The 21,534-nt window shown below is 45.9% G+C and overlaps 1 long non-coding RNA gene across 2 annotated transcripts in view; it reads right to left on the bottom strand.

Moving 5' to 3' along the window:
• Window positions 1-21,534, bottom strand: part of LOC141569347 (uncharacterized) — a 447,021-nt gene that overhangs the window by 256,213 nt on the left and 169,274 nt on the right. The window lies entirely within an intron of this gene.

The following is a 21,534-nucleotide window of genomic DNA, read 5'->3' on the forward strand; positions in this document are numbered from 1 at the left end:
AGTTCTACCTGAGGGCCCACGCACACAACTTTATTCCAGAGACTGCTGGTCAACCTGTGCCTCATCAGCCTAACTCGCTCTGGAAGGAGACAGAACTGTGAAGATGATGCAGCCATAGCCACTTGTTTCACCTCCCAGGACATACAGACCAATTTCTAGGACGGCCCGTGGCTCCCGTGCTCTAATGTGGTGACAAAGTGAGTGCCTAACGCTCTGGGTGAATATACTCAATGTTTTGAGGTTAAGATATTAGCTTTTTTTTTTTTTAAAGAATCTAAACTATGGTGTAAACATTTTAATCACCAAAATTTCACTTTCTGTCACTGACTGATTTTTATCATTTAAAGACGGATTACCCATTCTTTGAAACAGTGTAGAACCAAAATACCGCAATGATAACAAGGATAAATACTTTCCAGAGTTCACGGACCCCGAAGGCTGAAGCAGGAAGCCTTCCCGCTCTTTAGTGCGATGGGGTCGTCACTGCCAGCACGGTATTTGTCAAGTGCTAAGAAAAGTCTCTCAATTTCCAGGTCTTTGTTGGATCGGAAGCCCCGCCCTCTCTGACGAAACCACCAACCCACGCTTACTGTTCACAGCAACCTACACGCGAGAACTAGCATTTTTACATTAATACAAGAGTAAGCAGAGATGTGAAAATTGTACTAACTTACATACTGAACGAGCCACAAATTGGTGTGGCTCTTAGTCACCTGCCTCTTCTGCTGTCCCCTAGTAAAGAGCCCAGTAGAGAGTCACTTTAGTTCATAAACACTGTCTCAGTTCATGAATAAGTCACTAAGTTCCAAAACTTCTTTCACGACAAGTCTGCCCACGACAGGCCCTCTATGCTGTTCGCTTACAGAGCGAGGGGGGTGGTCGGGTCTTCTGTTTTCCAACCTTGAGCATGTTCTCTTCCCTTGCCTGACATGGTTTTAGCCACTCCGGGGGCAGAGAGACTGAAGAAATAGTCCCAGGAGGACAGGAGCCTGCAGCTGGCTTCTGGGCTCGGGGCTTTCATGGGCAGGACTGTCCCTCGGGTTTTTCACAGGCACCGCTCCCCTGGAGAGGTGGTCTGGCTGCAGCGCCCATGCCCTGGACCTTCCCTGAGGGGACCTTTCCTCTCCCCTCACCCCTGCTTCATTCCACACCCAGAATCTCTCACTGCTGTCCCCAGGATATCTTGATCAGGACATGAAATGTCCCCCCGGTTGGTGGCTTTCCTACTCTGGGCCACATCTGTTCCACCAAACACTCCTATGGTACAGCCACCTGTCTGGAAAGCTTGCATTTTGCTCTGGCCCCACACGTGGGTTTTCTGTGTCGACTGCATCTTGGTTTCTTGGCAAAGCTTCACTTTGAACACTTGCCATGATTTCCAACAGGACCTGCCCTGTACCTCATGACGACGAACCTCAGCAGACTGTCAGGGCGCCCTGCTTCTCCTGCGTTTCTCCAACCAGTTCATCTTCTCTATTCTATGCCTCTTCCACCATCCCAAACAACCATAGTTCAGTGCTACCTCATTCTCACCGAGGACATTCCTCCTTATTTCACTGAGAAAACACAAGCCATCGAACGAGCACGTGCACATTCCCATCAAGTGTTTCCACCCGCTTTTGACCAATCGAACACTTAATCCCCCAACCATTACAGGCACACACTTGCCCTGTGCTCCTCCAAAACCAGTGCCTCCAGTTAGTTCCTGGACCGCTACCTGTCCACTTCCAAACGGCACTGCTCTTCACTGTCCCACCTCTCACCTGTGCCATCAACATCTCCCCTTCTCGTTAGTCTCCCTTATCAGCAAACACACACTCCACCTCGATGTACAGCTGCATATTTTTACTCCCCTTTGCAGGAAAACTCCTTAAAATGGTTTTCTACACTTCCTCTCTCTCTCTCTCCTCCTTCCATTCTTTCTTCAGTCAACTTTCATTCCAATAAAACTGATGTTAGGAGGGTCACCAGTGGCCATGCCCCGCAATTATTGTAACTTGACCTACAGGCATTTGGCACAGATCATGCTAGTCACGTAAAGGCCTTCACATCACACTAGTCACTTGGCCCTGTGACGTCAGTGTGCCTGGCTCTCCTCGCCCACTGGCTGCTCCTTCTTTTTCTTCTCACCCTATTTAATTATGACCTCGGGCAAGATACTTAACCTTTCTGAGTTTCCTCATCTGCAAAACAGAATTAGTAACAATAGCTGACTCAGGAGACTGTTTTGAGGACACAAGGAGCGAGTACATTTAATTAAAGTTCCTAAATAATGTCTGGTACTACGTACGTGTTAGCTTTTGTCATTGCACCATCGTCATTATGACTGTCACCCTGACCACTTCATGCTGCAGTGCCCCCAGGGCTTGGTTCCCGAACCTCTTCATTCCCCCATGTGCCTCATTTCTTTAGGGATTTCATCAGCTTTATGACTCTAATTACCATGAAGAGCCTGGTAATTCCCAATGACGTGTCTGCGTCTTCTCTCTCCTCCAAGCTCTAGACTCGTATGTATAATATATAATGTCCTATTCAATGTGTCCTCTTGATGGTCAATAGCCATTTCAAGTAAATTTCTGATTTTCTCCCTAAATCTGTACCTCCCATGAGCTGTAGTATTTCAGGAAATTACAATTCTATTCCATTTCTTGGGGCAAAACCTTGAACTTTTCATAGTGGCCTCTCCATCTATGTATTTTGAGAGCTATAATTTGCTTTAGAATGTGAAGTGTAGTCAGTAGGACAGTATGAATATTCCAGGGGTGAAGCTTGAATTTGAGGGGTGCTCAGCTCTCCAGTCCTGGCCTCGTCACCAAACGTTGTATCAGCGAGAACCTCACTGCAGGTGTGGCCACCGCAAGCCCTTCAACAGGACACTCTTGTCTCATTGGTCAACTAACATTTGCTGATTAGCATACGGGATGTCCAGGTTTTTACTGATGCAATTAGCAACCTATGAATTAGCATGATGACGTTAGAAATGGGCTCTTTCGTGAAATTAAAGCATTTAACATACAAATATTGGCTTACACAGCTTAGAGACTCTCCCTACCCTTGCATGTAAATACTCGTCCGAGGCCCATGTTCTGAGGCTCTTAGCGACGGTCCCCTGAGGTTGGATCCCCAGTGGCCTCTGTCCAGCCAGTAATTTAGGATTTCTGAGAGCCAGATTCTGGCCGCGGCACACAGAATCCTGCCTCCTGCCCTGGAAAGCTGCCACTTCTATCTAGAGTTAATTTTGCTCATAGCATGTGAGAGCTGACTTCATTGAATGTGTCTAGGTGAGTCCATGAACGATTTTGTGCCTCTTGCCAAAGAACGTGTGGCCGATCCATCAGTATGTCACAGCGCTGGGTCTGCCACCTTTGTTCATCGTCACCAGGTATTTTGTTGTGAGGCTGTGAGGAAACGGCTCTTCCCTCACAACTTCGGACATTTCCTGTGGCTACAATGACCTACTGAGAAGGACCGAGCCAGCTCGGGTCAGCTGACAACACTCCTCTTCCCTTGCACCCACACTGAGCCCGCCCACCGACACCCACCGACACCCCCTGAGCACCAGGAAGCAGCGACCCTTCACGGCCGTAGCTCCAGTGCTCACAGCTGTGCCCGGCACACGGCGCGTCCTCCATACACGTCTGTTGCTAAATAAAGACTTCACACTCGGAGGAAATGGCACTTAATGTTTCAGTACTGTTGTATTTTCATTCATTTGAAAAGTGGTCTTGAATCATTTTTAAAAACATTTTCTCAACTGTGATTCCATGTGTGCAGCAAACATCCCGAGGCAGACCACAGAAACTCTGAGCGTCACAGGCAGTCACCTAATTCCACAAGTAGAAATAGTTCCCAAATTCACCTGCAACCCTCAAGCCCCCCCCCTCACCACCATGCTCTCCCCCTCCCCACAGAAAGAAACAATCATCTATTTCTTCTCTCCCCTCGTCTGCTCTGTGCTGTGAACCCTCTGGCCTGTGGGGGGGGAAGGAGGGGAAGGGGGGACTCTACCTGCCACGTCCCTGTCAGTGGCTGTTCCCCCAGCTCCACGAGACCCCAGAAGCCCTGAAATGCCCTCCTGTACGGACCGGATTACTTTCGTGGACAAGTACTTCGTGCAGAATGTAGAGAAAGGGGGACACAATGAGCGGACATCGAGGGATGGTTTTCTTCCCCTGTTATTTTTAGAAGGAGGCCATCGAGCTCTTGTTTTCAGGTCCCTCCAACTCACTCTCTGTCCTCAAAACAGCAAAATGGCCCCAGTGCTTACAGCCTTGCTCTGTCGAATCCCATGGTTTACAGATTAGGGATTAAGGTGGGAGTTAAGAAAACCTTAGGCTGACACCCTCTGCCCCGCAGCCTTGGGGGTGCAGAGGGGGAGGGGCAGTTTGGGAGGGGAGTTGAAGGACCCCGTGTGGTCCTTGCCAGGTCTAGGGACACACACAAAAGATAAAAAAGAGAAGAAAAACGAGCAATAGCTGAGGAAGCTGGTGTGTGTGGGGGGGAGGAGCTGGGGAATGAAAACGTGTGCTTGAGATAGAAGAGGAAACGGAGTGAAAGAGGGAAGGCAGGTTATCTCTTAAACTGTAATTCTACTCCCCAGACTCCGAGCAGGATTTGACAACTGAAGCTTCCACTTTTGTTTCCCCCTCTCCTCTTTCCTCTTTCTCGTTCTGGTTGCTCCACTTTCTTTCTTTCTGCCAAACTCCAAAACGGTGACTAGACACTAGAGTGAGAGGTAGGACTCTCTTAAGTTCTTGAGGTTGACAATTCCAACTTTGATTTAAGAAAAGAGAGACAGAGGACATAGTCAGGGAAAACGCCATGCAGAAAGTCGGGGCCTGTAAGCGCACAGGACAGCCGAAGACAGACCAGGCCCGTGGGCTCGGCGCTGGCCGTGCCCCATCCCCACCAACATGTCCGACTCCTACAGAAATCTGCCTCGTTTTTTCTACCGGCAGAATTTAATCCTAACTTCTAGGGAGAACGTTTACGGGACAGAAACACAGATGTGACGTCCTTGGTCCTGGTCCCAGCTCCCCAAACACTAGTCACGTGGCTTTGGTGCATGTCACTCACCTTAAATTGTACTTACTATTCTTAAGCCTCTTGTCCATTGAGTTTCCATCTCCATCTCCCATTTTGGCCATTCCAACAGAGAATAATATTCAGTGTCACGGGATGATTATATGTGGAAGCCACTTATCTATGAACGGGGCGCCCTCTCACAGTATTTTATCCAAATCATATATGATAATGTATATTAAGCACTTTGAAAACTAAAGCACCAGCCAAATGGTATTATCCATTCCTCTCTCCCTGCTCCCGCGTTTCATCCCCTTGTCCGTCCTGCCCAGACGAGCACTAACGGATGTGACTTCTATGAGCAGCTGTAAGTCCCTTTCCAGAAACGCCACTGTAAGTGGCAGTTATGACGTCAGGTTTCAGCGGCTGGCTGCCCAGCTCAGACCTGTTTAACTCAATTGTCATCAATGGTAATCACCTTTCTTTCCTGGAAAAACCGCAGGGGTGATGCTGTATCAGCAGCAAGATGGATAATAAAAGACAGAGACTGGAGAGGAAGGAGGGAGAGAGCAGGGCCTTGTATGTTAATAGGCACTGAGAGCCGATTTGGCTAAGACTGAGGCTGCCTTCCAGAGAGAGACGGTCTCTCTTTTCCCTCCCCTCCTCCTAACTAGAGAAGCGTGTCCAGGAAATGAAACCAGCAGGCCAGGCAAGACCTTACCTGGGGGACAGGTGACTCTATTCAATAATTAGGTGATAAAATCAATAAGATTATGAAACGGGCTATTGGTTCTAAAATAGTCAGATCTCACCTGTTCTTTGGGGATTTATAGTTCTATCCAGAGAGCATTCATTCTCATTAGGACAATTAAAAAATGGGGTAATTTTACATGTTGGAGAACCTGAAGATATATCATGATTCCAAGATCTAAATTTAAAATATTGAAATTGCAATCGAGTCACTTACTAACGCAGTCACTGAAATCCACCCAGTTTAAATGGCGTTCGTCTTGCCTTCCGACCGCATGTTTCGTGAGGAAATATGAAATCAGCCTTATGGAAAGCATAAAAGGTCAGACTTAGATGTCTCAGGAAAGACTTCCCCTGAAGACTTACAAATGTGATGCTAAAAGTCTTAGAGAATTTGTCTGCGTAGTCAGCTGCACAAAGGTGCTTCCTTAAAAGCTTCGGGCAGAACGCAAGGCAAACCATCTGCTTCTCCGCACTGTGCTTAGGCTGATGCTTGTCTAACGTCCACGGACCCCGGCAAAACTGAGCAGCCCATGCAAAGCCACCACAGGGAGGCCGGTGTGACTGGAGCAGCCGACAAGGGAGGGACAGAAACACAGGGGACAAGGTCAGAGAGACAATGGGAGCCACACTACATGGGGCCTCACGAGACACTGCAAGGCCTTTGGCATCCATTCTGAAGAAAACGGGGCGCTCTGGAGTGTCTGTGCAGTGGAGCAACCTGAACGGACTTCTCTGAACAAGAAAAAAAATCACTTCATCGCGAGGGTGATCCGAGGACATAGGAGGCCACGCCGGGGCACCGTCGGGGGGCCTGCAACATGCAGGAAGCCATGTGGGAGCCTTGGGCTGCGGAGAGGGGCCGGACGCAGCAGAGACGCCCGGAGGGGGAAGAGCTTGGACAGTCGCCTGGAGCTCTCCTGGGCCGCACGAAGCTGGCCTCCCTCCCGCCTCTGTTCCCCTGTCATTGCCCATCTGGAAGGAGTGTGAGGCATTATCCACCTCCACCTCCTAAGGAGAACTCGGGGCACTCCGGAGGACTGACTGAAGGACGCACTGGGGTTCTCGACGGCTCACTTCTCCAGCCGGATACGGAACTGGAGGGAAGCCACGCCCCTTAGGCGACAGCCATGGACATGACCTGTATAGAGAGGGGCCAGGTATTTCAAGGTCAACCACACGTGCCTCCTTCACGGGGGTCGACCTGGGGACCCCAAGCATGGCGATACCTGTCTGCTGCTTTGCCTCGTGAGCCACCCATTTGGCGTCTGTTTGCAGCCATCCTGACAGAGGGCACCTGCCCACCATGGTGAGTGCAGTCAGGTGGAAGGTGTGCTCCCCACCCAGCTGCCCGAAGCCCATGCCAGCCATCTGGAGTCACCAGAGCATGACTGCTCCAGCTGGGTGGGTGAGGACGTGCTCCGGAATAGGGCTGGGAACTAAGGAATGTGCAACACTCGGGCAAGAGGACCGGGTGCTAGTATCAGTCAGGACGTCTGAGATCTGTCCCCTCCTCTCTGGTAGGGACCACGAGAATATACATACAGTAATTTCAGCAAACGTACTAACCACACGTGAGGCATACAGACAGACGGATGACAGATAACACACATCCCTGACTTAAGGAACTCATATTCTGTCTAAAATATGTATGGCAAATATTACTGTAAAATGCACGGGAAAACGTTGTAGGGGCAGAGATAAGGGTGGGACTAATGCTACCCAGCGGAAGTGAGTCACGTCCTGTTGTTTGAAGACAAAGTAGAGTTTTCCAGCAGACAATGGAGACACATTCCTAGTTAAATATGCATTTACAAGCTTACATAGGCAAATATGAAAATGGACGCCATACTTGGCAAATGATGAATAAAATATTTTAACCAGAAAACAACATGCAGGGCAGAGTGACTAGAGATTTTGCTTGTTAATAGGCTGTAAATAGCTACGTTAGTGGGTAAGAAATACAAGCCCATAAAACATCTTATTTCTTCTTTATCAACAGAGTAACATTACGATTTTATAAAATAGGACGTAAATGTGGTCAGAATCTGGACGTGGACTTGAGTCGTCTCTCACCCACATCTCCTCCCTTGACTTGTTCTTATTTCATCCCCTCGTCTACACACCACCGCTTTCATATCTCCCTCCACATTTTCCTCTATCTTCTCACACCAAGATAGAAATAATGACACAATGGACATCAATTAGACTTACAAAGACCTGAAAGTATCCCTTTGTTTGGCCAACACGTGGGAGTTAGGCCTTCATGGACATGGGTGACACTAAAATTCTTTTCAACTTTGATGCAACGTGTAAACCAGTGACTAGTTTTCATTTTAAACCCGTCACATGAAAATATTAGCGAATTCTCTTGACAATTAATGCTTCTGGAGCTGCACTTCTCCCTCCAGAGAGAGACAATCCCTATGCACTCATTGCTTCTTGTATTTTTCTTCTTTTCCAAGATAGTTCTCTGAGTGAAGAAATTCTGGGTTTATTATTGTTGCTGTTGTTGTTTTAATTTCTATGGGCAGAGGATCAGGTAGAGCTAAACAATCAATAATTTCTTGGCTATCGTAAAAACGTCGGGAAGAAGTCCATTCAGATTCTGTGGAACGAGGGGGATGAGAGGCCTCCTTCTGCAGTGCAGTGAAGACCCTGAAAGAAGCACTTCTAAGCACCAGGAGACCTGGCCTGTCACCAGCCAGACTTGTGACATTTGACAAGGTGCTTCAGGCTTCTTGACACTGTTTTCACTGAACATGAGGGTCTGATTTAATTCCACTTAACTGTTCCTACAAATTCAAAACATAACTCCGTACATGGTTTCTCCCTGTGTAGAACTTCCAGCTACTGCCCGCTGCTCCACAGGGGCCTCCAAAGCACCCCTGCCCGTCTGATTGCCCCAGGAATGTCCCTCGTCCAGATCACAAAACACCCGGTCTGGATCATTTACCAGCTGACATAAGCAAACCCGACCACTACCAAGCGTGAGTTCCCGGTCACTGGCAACACAGTTTTGAAAAGCTGGATAAATAGCAAAGCGAGAGGGAGAGAGGGGAGGGTTGATAGGTGAGAGAGAAATTGAGATCCGAAAGGGATAATTCCTGCTTCGGTACTGAAGTTTGCTTTTTCATAATTTGCCCTAATGGCTCACCCAAGCATTGAAAGGTCAGAGATTCTTATCTCTCAGTGAGGTGACAACTCCATTTATCACTCAGGCTAATGTAAATGTGTTGGGCAACTTCAACAGGGGGGGCAGAGTCTTTATTCTACCCTCTATATTCTTATTCTTCTTTTCTTTTGGTTAATAAGTTTTTGTTGAACAGAGAAAATATACATGTTATTGTAAGTCGTGTAAAAGGATTTCGAATGATCTCTTTCATGCTGAATTACTAGGCAGTCAATTAAGACACGAGCCCATCTCCACCACCTCCCACAGGAGGGAGATGAGTGACAGGGCTGAGTCACAGCAGGCGGGATTCACAGAGTCTCCTCGCCGAGAGACAGGAATCGTGTGCTATTTCCCCAAATAACTTTTCCTACATGTCCCCAGGTAGTTTCTGGAGCAGCAGGGCTTGGTTTCCCCCTGTGGACAGCATTCCCACGTCTCCTTGGCTGACTGGGTTTGTAAAACACAGGGATCCTAGGGTTTTTAAAAATCAGCCCGCGTTTTCCTTAAAGGAGCTTTCAAGTCCTGTGACCATCCATCCTCAAACTAGTTCAATTGAACCCTCCCTGAATACACATTCCTTTTCTATAACTGTTTTTTATGTCCTAAGATTATGCTACATTGTTCATAATTGTCTTACACCAACAGGAAAAAGAAGGGAATGACAGAATATTCCTGCAGACGTGCGGTGCCGCCTGTTCCTATGCCCTGCACCCCCGTCGGCAGGACCAGGGCTTGTTTCCTAAGCCACTTGCTCTGTCCGTAAGGAGCAGACCCAGCACAGGTGTCATCGGGTACCTAACCCACTCTCCCCGTGTTTGCTGCGGACCCAACTGCGTTACACCACCAGCCTCACTACACCCCACAGTGACGTCTGAGCCATCACAGCACTAATGAATAGCTATAATAATAACAAAATAATAGCAATAGCGGCACGACAGGACACGTCCACTGCCTACCGGGGCCGTGCTCACAGCTTCAGACACTATGACACTTCATCCTTAGAACCGCCCTTGAAATACACGCTATTTACAGATGAGGAAACTTAAGACCAACAAAGGCTAATCTTCCAAGATCACAAAGCCAGTCACCGCAACTGCTGGGAATTTAATTCCGTCTCTGACACCAACCCCCTGTTCTTGTTATTACAACACAGTTGGTCGCACTTGAGTTCTGACCTCTCCGTGACTCATAAGATTAATTTTACAGGTATCAGAGAGGGTAAGTACCACGTATCGTAAGTCAGTATTGTCTGAAATTTTTATTCGTGTGTGTGTGTGTGTGTGTGCGTGTGCGTGTGCACATGAACACCAGGATTTCTCACAGTCAAAAGCACTGAGAGCCAGTATATTATATTGTGCTTTTCTACATCGTATTAACCCCTTGAGGGTGGGGACTCCGTATTGTCCACTATTGTAGCTCAAGCTCATAACTGATGTAAAAATATTGTTTTGCTGGATATGGCTGTTTTATAAGCAAAACGCCGTTCTATTGTTAACCCGGTGGAGAGGGGCAGGGTTGCACCTGAGTGGTGAGTGGCAGTTACCACACGTGCCTTCCAACCAGGAGGTGGGAGTGCAGAGGCCCAGGCGTGCCGAGGACGAGGCTTTCTTCCCACGGTGCTGGCCTTGAAGGCGGTCCAGGTGTCCCAGCTGGGCTGCTGGGCCGGGAGTTCCCAGCCCGCTTCCTCGGGTGGTGAGAGCTTCTGGTGGGAAGTGGAAACCCAGGGAGGGGAATGTTTGCCCAGGGCACTGACTGCTGGACCCGCACCATAAATATCTCGGAACAGCCACGAGCAGGAAAGGGCCTGATGGCCCAGGAGCAGAGCGCCTGGCTTTACTAACTGGTCTGCATTCCGTAACTCTTTTATTTTCTGTGTTCTCTGTTATTTTCCCGTTGCACGGTGTCTGCTGTTGGAAATTTCCAGTACTTCAAATCTGCCTTTAGGAGCCAAAGCAAAGGAAGGAAGAAATTGTTGTCCCCATTGTTGGTTTGTTATCAAAATAGCATCAGTTGTTTCTTTTTCTATGTCTTACCATGTTCTTCATAAGAAATTAAGAACATGCAGAAACGTGCAAAGGAGGTGTAAAAGTTACTAGAATTCCCATACCGAGAACACTACTGTAAACATGCTGGCATATTTATTGAGGTTTATTTTTATCTGTTTGCGTGAAAATAGCCTTGTAAGGTCATACTCTGCACAGTTTTGTATCCTGCTTTTCTCTTCACGTTGACTTCCAAGCATTTTCAAGTATTTACTCTTGACTTTAAACAGTCTCTAAAAATATGATTTTGGAATTCTGTATAGTATTTTATTGTCGAGTTGTATCAAAATACTTTTTAAAAATTCACTTATGTTTAAAACATACTGCTTTTGACTGGGAAGGAGAGGATTTTGTCAATCCTCATGCTTTTCCAGGTAGATATCCATCTTCTCTTCCCTGAAACCGTCGTCTCCTCCCCGTCCTCATGCGCAGTGGAGAACCTTGCTTTTTATTTCATTAAAAATATAGACCTCAGACGAGAACGTCAGCAAGCCCCGCCCCCACCACCATGGTACGTATTTATTTCCTGGAACCTGCCTACCTTTCGCCTGTTAATATAGAACTCTTTTTATTCCTATTTTAGACTCACCCCTCCACCTGTGAGCAAGACTGCACACCCTCTTGCTACTCAAGGATGTCACTCTGGCAATTCCCCACTGGCCATTCCACATGGTTTTTTCTCTCTCCTAAGTCATCCCTGTCTTGTTTAATAACAAAGCTGGGAAATACAATTATTTCTATTTACAGACACAGAAACAGAGGCTAAGTCAATGCCAGATTGGGACCTCATCCTGACTTTATCACTATCTCTCTCCCCGTTGCATCAGTTTGCTTTTGCTGCATAATAAGCATTCCCACAATTTAGAGTCTTGAAATAATATCCATTTATGTTGCTCATGATTCTGTGGATTGTCTGGGCAGCTCTTGTGTCCAGGTCAGCTCAGCTCTTTTCTGCTGGGCTCACTCAAGCCTCTGCAGTCACCTGGTCGACCAGATGGTGGCTTCATGATCCAAGATGGCCCCACTCACGTGTCTGCCTGGCAGCAGGCTGTTGACCGGGCAGCCTGGTTCTTCTCCAGCAGGCTAGCTTGGGCTTTTCACATGTAATGGTCTCAAGGTCCTGAACACAGTGAGAGAGGCTAAGTCCCCAAACACAAGAGCTTATGAAGCTTCACATTTGCTAAGATGCCAATGGTCAAAACAAAACATGCTATAAAATGTATGTTGTATGGAAAGACATAACTGAAAAATAGGCAGCTGAAAGAGAGGGAGAGACGCCCTGACACTTCTTATGTTTACAGGTCTGCAGACAGAGACACGTCATTACTTTAGTAACTTCTCCCATAGATATTGTAAATATTTTAATATGTAATCGGTATTCTGAATGTTAACATTTCTGTCCTCTTCCTGAGATGGAGGGCCAAACGGAGGTAGCCAGTCGGCTACAGATATGTCAGTGAGCCCAGAAGAAAGCAGCTGCGTGCCTAGGAAGCTGACCTGTTGTCATCAACACAGGCGATAAGTGAGGTCTAGAATCGTTATCATGTCATTTACTGAGTTTAGGAAGCGGAGTCCTGCCAACACTGGTATCGGGTTTCCTAGGATGGGGGTAAGGATTGGTGAGAGCAAACGTTCTGTATAAACTTAATCGACTCAGGTAGCATCAGCAGGGTGGCAGCAGACAATGCTTTTCAGTCCTATTCAAACTAGGTTCTGGTCCAGGCTCCTGTGAGTCAGAATCTCCCTTTTCCTCGACAGTCAGTTGCATAGGCTTCCAACTGATTCAGGAGACGATGAAGGGGAGACACGGTCAGAGGTAATACAGGTCCTCTCAGGGGACCTCGTCTATTAAATACTGACTGATACTGACAGACTGACTTAATACTTCTTGGAGCCTATACCTTTTTTTATGAGATAGAAATAAAATACATACTTTCCTGAATGATTATGAGACTAATACGTAAAGGGTGGCAAACAGATTAAGCACTCAGTCAGCAGTGTAATTAATATTGCCAGCTAATACGGATCCCGTTTCTCTCTCCTCTCAGCTACCTAGTTTGGGTAAGTTACTTATGTCCCTAGACCTCCATTTTCTTTTCTGTGTAATAAACATCCTGGTAGTTTGGGAGGTTCAGAGAGTCCCCCAAATCCTTTCAATTGAGCACAAATACTGTAACGAGGCGCCATGGCACGTCATTTCTCCTGTGCCCTTGAGGGCGCTGTGGACCAGTGTGGACCGGTTACTGATGTACGTGCACTTGCCCTAGATCGTGGGAATCATGCTCCTTGAGACCATCTGGAGCTTTTGAACCAGGTGAAGGTGGGCGGAGACGAACGGCCGAGGTCCACTTGTCACCTACGGTCCCTGCTGGCAGCTTTGCACAGACGTCTCTATGTTCCAAACAGGAAACTAAGTGCCCCCCTTGTTTCAGTCGGAGACATTTTCCTACATGTTCCTCAGATGAAGGGCGACGTCCCTCCAACTCTGCAGGGCTCTCCGCCAACAGTCTCTCTTAGCGGACGCCTCCCAAGTGCCCTGTGTCATAAGCGGTAACCTTCACTTTTAAACTGAAAATCACCTGGATTCAGTTATCTTATCATCATTGTTGGCCAATTATTCACACATACACACACGCACACTCGCACGTACTTCTGACTGAGGAAGGCTGATGAGGACACCGTGCTTTCACGCTGGTGTTGTCATTGGTACCTGGAGGTCCCGGCATGGTGAAACCTTTCAGAGTGACAACCAGGACTGGGAAATGTGCCTCCCACAGGGGGTGCCCCTCTCAAGCAGCACCCCCTGACATCTCCCTGGCAACTGAGGTCTGGGGTGCCTGGAAAGTCCTGCACAGTTGCTACAAACACCCCAGGGCTCCGGTAATTAGAGCCAGGTTGAGCTGTCGCTGGGGGGCAGCCAGCTTCCTCAGGGAAAACCCCCGAAAGGCAACCTGGGGCACCCCACTCCCTGTGCCTCTCAGCCCGCTGATGGATGCACCCACTTTGCCCACTTCTGCGGACGACCAGCACTGAGCCTCGGATGTGTACACAGTGTGATGGTCACATGGCTTCCCACACGTCTGTGACAGACCCGGTTTCAAATCCTGTCCCTCAGCTCCAGGGGCTTGGATACATCTGACAGTTTATCGTGGGATCTGTTTTCATTTGTTGCTGTGGTGGGAACAACATGGGGATTTTCAGAGCCGGTGGCTGCTGAAGAAAACACAATTTGGGGGGAAATGAATTGTCTGCTGCCCTCGGTTTACCACCAAAGATGGGCCGAAACTTCTCCTAGAAAGGTCAACCACCTCTGCTACAGAACGCGTCTATCAACATGTAGAGTTTCAGTTTTCTGGATCACTCAAGAAAGTTGCTTCTATCTGCTCAGATTACAGGTTTGATCGCTGGAAGCACTCGCTCACTACTATTGTCAACCCTCTGTGGCTTCCATCCTTTGTCCCTTCCCAGGAAGCCCCACACTGCCCATCTACCATGTACTTTGCTCCTTCACTGTAACAACCGCTCTGTTTAGGAAAACGATATAACCCCCTGGTTGGGAGCACCGCCACCTCGTGGACCCCTTGTCCTTCATCAGTGCCCTTCCCCACTTCCCTCAGGGACCATTCCTAACCTTCTCCCTCTTCTCCAGCTGCCTGCCCGTCCATCACTGTCTTTACTCTCAGCAGCTGAGCTCTTGGACAATGTCCTCCGGAGACACTAAGACACCTGAAAGGAGCAGCTTAGACTTCTGTGCAGCTAGCTGCAAAGGATCCGAGTGAGAACGCCTACAGGCTCCCTCCATCACGTCTTCTTCTCCTGCATTTTAACACAAGCTGACCAGAGGATTCTGAGCAGTGTGTTGACCTTGCTCCTGTTTTATGGAATGACCCTGGGGCTGCATTGAAAGGAGAAGGTAAGGGGGCAGGTGTACACATGAGGAGGTGACTTAGCAGTGGAGAGACAGTGAGTGGTTAAATTCTAGAGAAGGTGCAGCTGAAAATGGGCTGCAGACTTATTTGTTACGTGTGAGAGAAGCGTCCAACGTGAGGCCAAGGTCTTGTGATCTGAGTCAAATCTATCAAACATTCTTCTGACTGGATCTCTTGGATACTTCTGACATCAGCAGTCGGCCCCAACCTATTTACGTGGTACCAGCGACGTCCTTTCCCTCTGATTCTCCACCCACTCCTATGCTTTCCTCTGAGTCCTTTCTTAGCCTCCTCCTCTGCCTCTGCTCTTTAAGAGGCTCCTTCAGAATCCCGCGTCAGCCCACGGCTCTTCCTTTTCTGCACATACGCTGGTCTGCTTTCATTAAGACCATGTGCTTTTGATCACCACACAACGTACCCATGTGAACAGTAACTCAGACTTCAACATTTCCTGCAGAACTTCCTGTTGGCTACACCATCTGATGTCCTCCTAGGTACTTGGGGCTCAAAAACTCACAACAAAACTCACAGTTTTCTGCCACTCCCCACAGACTTGCAAGTCTTTCTACATCCCGTGTCTCCATCCCCCCAGTGACTTAATCCCAATACCAGGCAGCCATCTGACATTCCTCCCTGCCTATTACCCTCCCAGCCCCAACAACTAAGGGCCACTGGCTTTACAGCCTAAGTATTTCTTGAATCTGTCCCTCCAGCTCCAACTTTACTCGTGTCACCTTGACGGCCCGTCACACTCCTTCCTGCTGACCTAGTGCAATTTCCTTCTGATTGGTCATTCTGTGCGCTTCCCTCGCAGAACCCAACCTGCATCCCACTCCTGCATGACTGACCTAACAATTATGATCTTGTCACTCCTCTGCTGAAAAGCGTCCGATGGCTCTTTGTCATTCACAGCATAAAGCAGAAATTCTTCAGCCTGCCACTTACGGCCTCCATAATCTGGTGCCTATTTACTCTGATATCTTTTTCCATGTCCTGCCTTGAATTTCACGCTTAAACAATTCCAAACTCTTTGAAGCTCCCCCCACAGTTTTCTTCCTTCTCTTATGAATACAACTTCCTATGTTTGTAAAGCCTCTTTCTTCCCTTTTCACCCACTACTCACTGACTACTTCCTTCGCATTCTGCTTCACGACAAAGCAAATGTAGACTTTAAAATAAAAAACATTTAAATTAATTTTTTTCCATTTACTAGACATATGATTTTTAAAAGGCAGTTTTTTCATTTATAAATCAAGGAGAATGAAACCTACTTTGGAGAGTTGTTATCAGATTGAGATTAAGTGTTTAAAGTGTCGCACTCACTAAGAGCTTACTGACTGGTAAATGCCATTGTTGCTCTTGTTATTATTAATATTATTAGTCTCCTGAAGTAAGGCTTCCTTCAACTACAGGCTCACATACTACCCTCATCCACACACCCTGGACACACCACACTGCGACATACAGACGCTCTCTAGATGTGTTATTGCTCTTACCACCAAACTGTATACATTTATGGCAAGCAGACCGATATTTCTCGATGTTCCGTGATGTCCATTCTTCACTTCTCCCTTTACCGTCTGAATCCCTTACGTTTAGCTGTGTATTCTGCTTCCCAGAGAATGGTAACATTTCCCAACTCCTTTCTCTTATTGCCTCATGCAAGCACCCCAAGACTTAGTAGATCAAGACAATAGTTTTATTATCCCTCACATTTTTGTGGGTAAGTAAATTCAAGAGAGGCTTGATGGGGTGCTTCTAGCTCCAATCTCTCACGTGGTTTCAGCCACATAGAGACAGAAGAATAGGCTGGGAGGACTGGACATTAGGCACCTGGCTGACAATTTCTCTCTCTCTGGAGTCTCAGGGTCTCTTCACGTGGCCTCTGCATGGCCTTGATCACAGCACAGTGGCCTCAAGACGGTCAGGTTGTTCTTGGGTCCAAACAGAAGATTCCTAAGAGAACCATCTGGAAACCATATTGCTTATTATCTAACCCTTTAGGTCACAGAGTGTCATTTCTTCCATAGTCACAAGACAGCCAAGATTCCAAGGAATGGATCATAGATCCCATCTCTTGATGGAAAGAGTGTCAAAGTCCCATCATAAGAAGAGCATAGGAGACAGAAGCTATAATTGCAGCCATTTTGGAATAATACAACCTGACACACACGCTATTTTATACCAATGGAATATGAGTGAAAGCGATGTATGAAATGTCTGGATAATCCCTTAAAGAATGTGTGTGTGGGAAAGTGAAGGGGGTTCCACGGCCTACATGCTCTCTGCCTTCCTACAGGGTTACGTGTACATGTCATGGGTGGGCTGAACCGTCACCCTGGACAAGAGGGAAGCCACGTGTTAACGATGGAGAGGATACACCATCAGAAATAAATAGACATCAATACATACCTATAAACATTAAAAGAGATAATAAAACACTTTGATAAACAACTTTGAGCTAATGAATTCAGTAACTTAGATTTAATAGACAAATTCCTTCAAAAATAACTTCAAAACTGATACAATAAGAACTAGAAAATTCAAGTAACCCTACACCTCTTTAAAAAATTGAAATTGCTATTGAGCGCCTTCCCCAAACTAAAACTTCAGGCCCAGATAGCATCACTGGAAATTTCTATGAAATATTTAAGGAAGTCATAACAAACACAAATTCTTTCAGAGGGTAGAGAAAAATGGAACACCTCCCAGATAGTATTATGGAATCAGATTAATCTCAAAACTGGACAGGGATGTTGCAATATATATATATATATATATATATATATATATATATATATATATATATATATATTAATATTCCTCATGGACATAGATGCAAAGATACTTAGAAAAATATTAGCAAATCACGGAAGATATAAAAAGGACATGACACCACAACAAAATAGAGTTTATCCAACAAGTGAAATATTGATCCAACACTGGAAAAATAAATTAAAATCCTTCACAATTATCATAATCTGAATAGATGCAAAACAATCTTTTTAACAAAATTCAATACTTTTTCATGATAAAAACACTTGGAGAATTAACATAAAAGGTAACTTCTTCAGTGTAACAAAGGGCATCTCAAAACAAATTCCTGCATCATATATGGTCACAAAACAGTGAGCATTTCCTTCAAATATTGGGGGAAAGTAAAGTTGTCTGCTCTCAGTGCAGTCTATTCACCAGTACCCTGGAGGTTGCTACCCATATAACATGAGACAAGGGAGAGAAATAAAATGCATAAATATTGAAAAAGAACAAAAATAACTCTTCTTATTCAGAGACAATGCGATTGTGCTCATGGAAAATCCAGAGGAATCTGTGGGGGGAAAATGCTAGGATTGGGAAGTAAACGTAACACGTTCACAGGCCCGAGGTCAACAGAAAAGAAATCAGTTGTTTTTCTATGTACTAGCCACAAATATTCAGGACATGAAATATTTTAAAAACCACCATCTATGACAATTCTAAAACTTTCAAAAACATGAGATAAATATAACAAAGGATGTCTAACCCCTGCTCTGGAAACTACAAAATATCGCTGAGATAAATGAAGAAAAGCTAAATGAGTGGAGAATATATCATATTGACGAATTGGAAGGTGCATATTCTAAGATCTCACTTCGCTCCAAAATGATCCAGGCCGACTACTAGACCCAGACCTTATTTCTAATATCGCCCTCCAGGGAAAGGAGCCAGGCCTTCCTCAGGAAACATTTGATTCTAGGATGAGCAGGAAATACAGAAGGTGAGCCTGTCAGAAATGAAAAGAAATGCTCAAACCAGTAACCAGTGGGATATGCCGAAGAGACACAGATGTCAACTGAGCAAAAGAAAATGAAGTAGATGGGATTATAATTCCAAGCATAAAAATAAACGTCCACGATTCTACATTGATGTAAATAAATGGCTAAATAAATAAATAGGGAATAACAGACAACTCTCCCAGACAGAAGAATTCCAAATAATTTCTGCCCTCAAGGCAGTAGAAACAAACTCCCCTCTGCTTGAGTGTGGCCGTGTGCAGTGATTTCTGGTGAAGATGGTAGGAAAGGGGGGCCACTTACAGTGGAGAAACCTGACAAGCCCTATGCCGGCCAGGTGGTCATGGCCCTCGTTAACACCGATAAATCCTGTTGGAAATATGTATCATTAATATGATGTGATATGAACAGCACTTTACTTCTGTGAGAAAATTCATCTGGTCATGAGCAAAACATCAGACAAATCCCAACCAGGGGACATTCTACAAACACCCATCCAGACCTCCTCTACACTGGGAAGGTCGTCAAAACACAGGGAAAGAGCGAGGAACTGACACAGCCAAGGGCAGCCCAAGGACACGTAACTAAATGTATTATAGTAGCATATCCTGAATGGGATTCTGGAGAATAAAAAGGGCATTCTGTAAAACTTAGCGATAATAATAACCTATGGACCTTAGTGTAAAATGATGTATCAATATTGGCTCTTTAATGGTGACAAATGCACCACGCTAATGTGAGATGTCATCAGGAGACATCTGATATGAGAATACTCTGTATAATCTTTGCAACTTTTCTGTAGAACTAAATCTATTCTAAAATAAACACTTTGTTTGACAAGTAAAAAGAAAAAAGGAAGTCCAAGCAGGCTTCGTGTACATAGTTCAGCTGTTTTAAAATTTATGTGGATCTACGGAGACCTAGAATAATGAAACAATGTAAATAAAAACAAGAAAACTTGAGGCCTTACACATCTGATTTCAAGAACTGCTACGAAAGCCAAAGTAATCGAAACAGTGTGGAATTGATAAAAGGACAAACAAATCAATGGAACAGGAGACAGAGTCTAGAAATAGGCACACACATGAGCATTCAATTGATTTTTGACAAAGTTGTCAATCCGGTTTCATGGAGAAAAGAGTTTTCAACAAATGATGCCGAGGCAGGCACCGTTTGAGCAGATATGTGAGCAGGCGTGTCTGAGCAGATAACAGACTTGACTTCCACCATGCATCCTACACAAAAATCTGAGACAGACCGACATGTAAAAGCTAAAACTGTGAGCTTCTGGAAGAAAACTTACCCTCCTCAACTTGGAGTATGAAAAATACCCTCCTCAACTTGGAGTATGACAAGCTCTTTTGGAGGACGTAACTAAGAGGCTCTGCCCACTGAAGGAAAACACTGATGCACTGGGCCTTCATCAAATTTAAAAACTGCTCATTAAAAGACACAATCACGAAAATGACAAAAGTCACAGACTGGAAGAAACTATTCACAACTCACATATCTGACAGAGGACTTGATTCCAGAACACATAAAGAATGCCACAAATCAATGAAAACAAAAACACAAGACCCAGTTAGAAAGACACGCAGGAAAATATATGAATGGTCAACAATCACACGCCAAAGTTCCCATCACTGGCCACAGAGGAAATGCAAATGACAGCCACAATGACGCAGCACTGCCCGCTCAGCAGACTGGCTCAAACGGAGACGGACAATGCACAATACGGACGAAGGTGCAGCTGCTGAAACCTAGGCACACTGCCAGTGAAGCCCTAAGTGGTAGAACCACCTACAACTTCAGGCGTTTTCTTATAAAGCTAAATATCAGCCACCCTGTTACCAACAATTCCACCTTGCAGATACTTTTTCCAAGATAAATGAGAGTGGACGTCCACAGAAGGACGATTCCTTAGCATCTTTGCCCATAATAGTCAAAACCTGAAATCCCAAATACGTGATCGTCAGGCAAATAGACAAGCAAATAGTGGCACCGCCACACAATGGGGTGCTACTCGGCAAGGCAGGGGAATAAAATACATGCTGCATGTTCCAGAGAGGCAGCAACAGGAACACATTTCAAAAACATTACACTGAGGTAAAGAAGCCAGAGAGAAAATCATGCTGTGTTATTCCCTTTGTATGAAGCTACAGAACAAGCAAAACTCATCCATGAGGCTAAAACCAGAACGATGTCTGTCTCTCTGAGTTTAGGGGTGAAATATTCACTGGGAAAGACTTTCTGGAATGATGGGAGGGATGTCATGATTTGGGTATTGATTTCAAGTGTATGTAAATTTGTCAAAACTCGTTAACCTACCTGCCCTCACTTGAGATCTGTGATTTTCCTTCGTGTAAAGTTCATGTCAATAAAGAAAAAAAATGTCACTGCGGAAAGCTTACGGGAGCCTGGGTCTCTGAACTCTCAACCTGTCATAGTAGCTACGGGCACTTTACTTGTACAGGAGACAAAATTAAACTGGTTTCCTTGTTAAAATACACCGACCAATCACGTGAACGCAGGAGGGGTCGTGTCCTAATCACCTGATTTTCCTAATGCATCGTATTAGAAGCAGCAGAAGAAATATTTGTTGAATTAAGTTGAATGTTTGCCCAGAGGAGACCCGTAATGGTATTTCCAGAATTAAGTGACGCAGTGAGTTGAGCCCATCCCAGCAGCTCCACTTCACCCAGTAAATTATTAAAGGAACTCCCTTATGCGGTGCACACACTCTGGCATCGGTGTGAGGAGAACGACCCTGTCACTGATTTATTTTGTGTACTTCCGCTTCCGTTCCCACCCTTTCTCTGAAAGAGGGGTGATGGGGCGCCCCT

This window comes from Rhinolophus sinicus, linkage group LG17 (assembly GCF_036562045.2).
Source record: "Rhinolophus sinicus isolate RSC01 linkage group LG17, ASM3656204v1, whole genome shotgun sequence".
In the NCBI taxonomy this organism is placed as follows: Eukaryota; Metazoa; Chordata; class Mammalia; order Chiroptera; family Rhinolophidae; genus Rhinolophus; species Rhinolophus sinicus.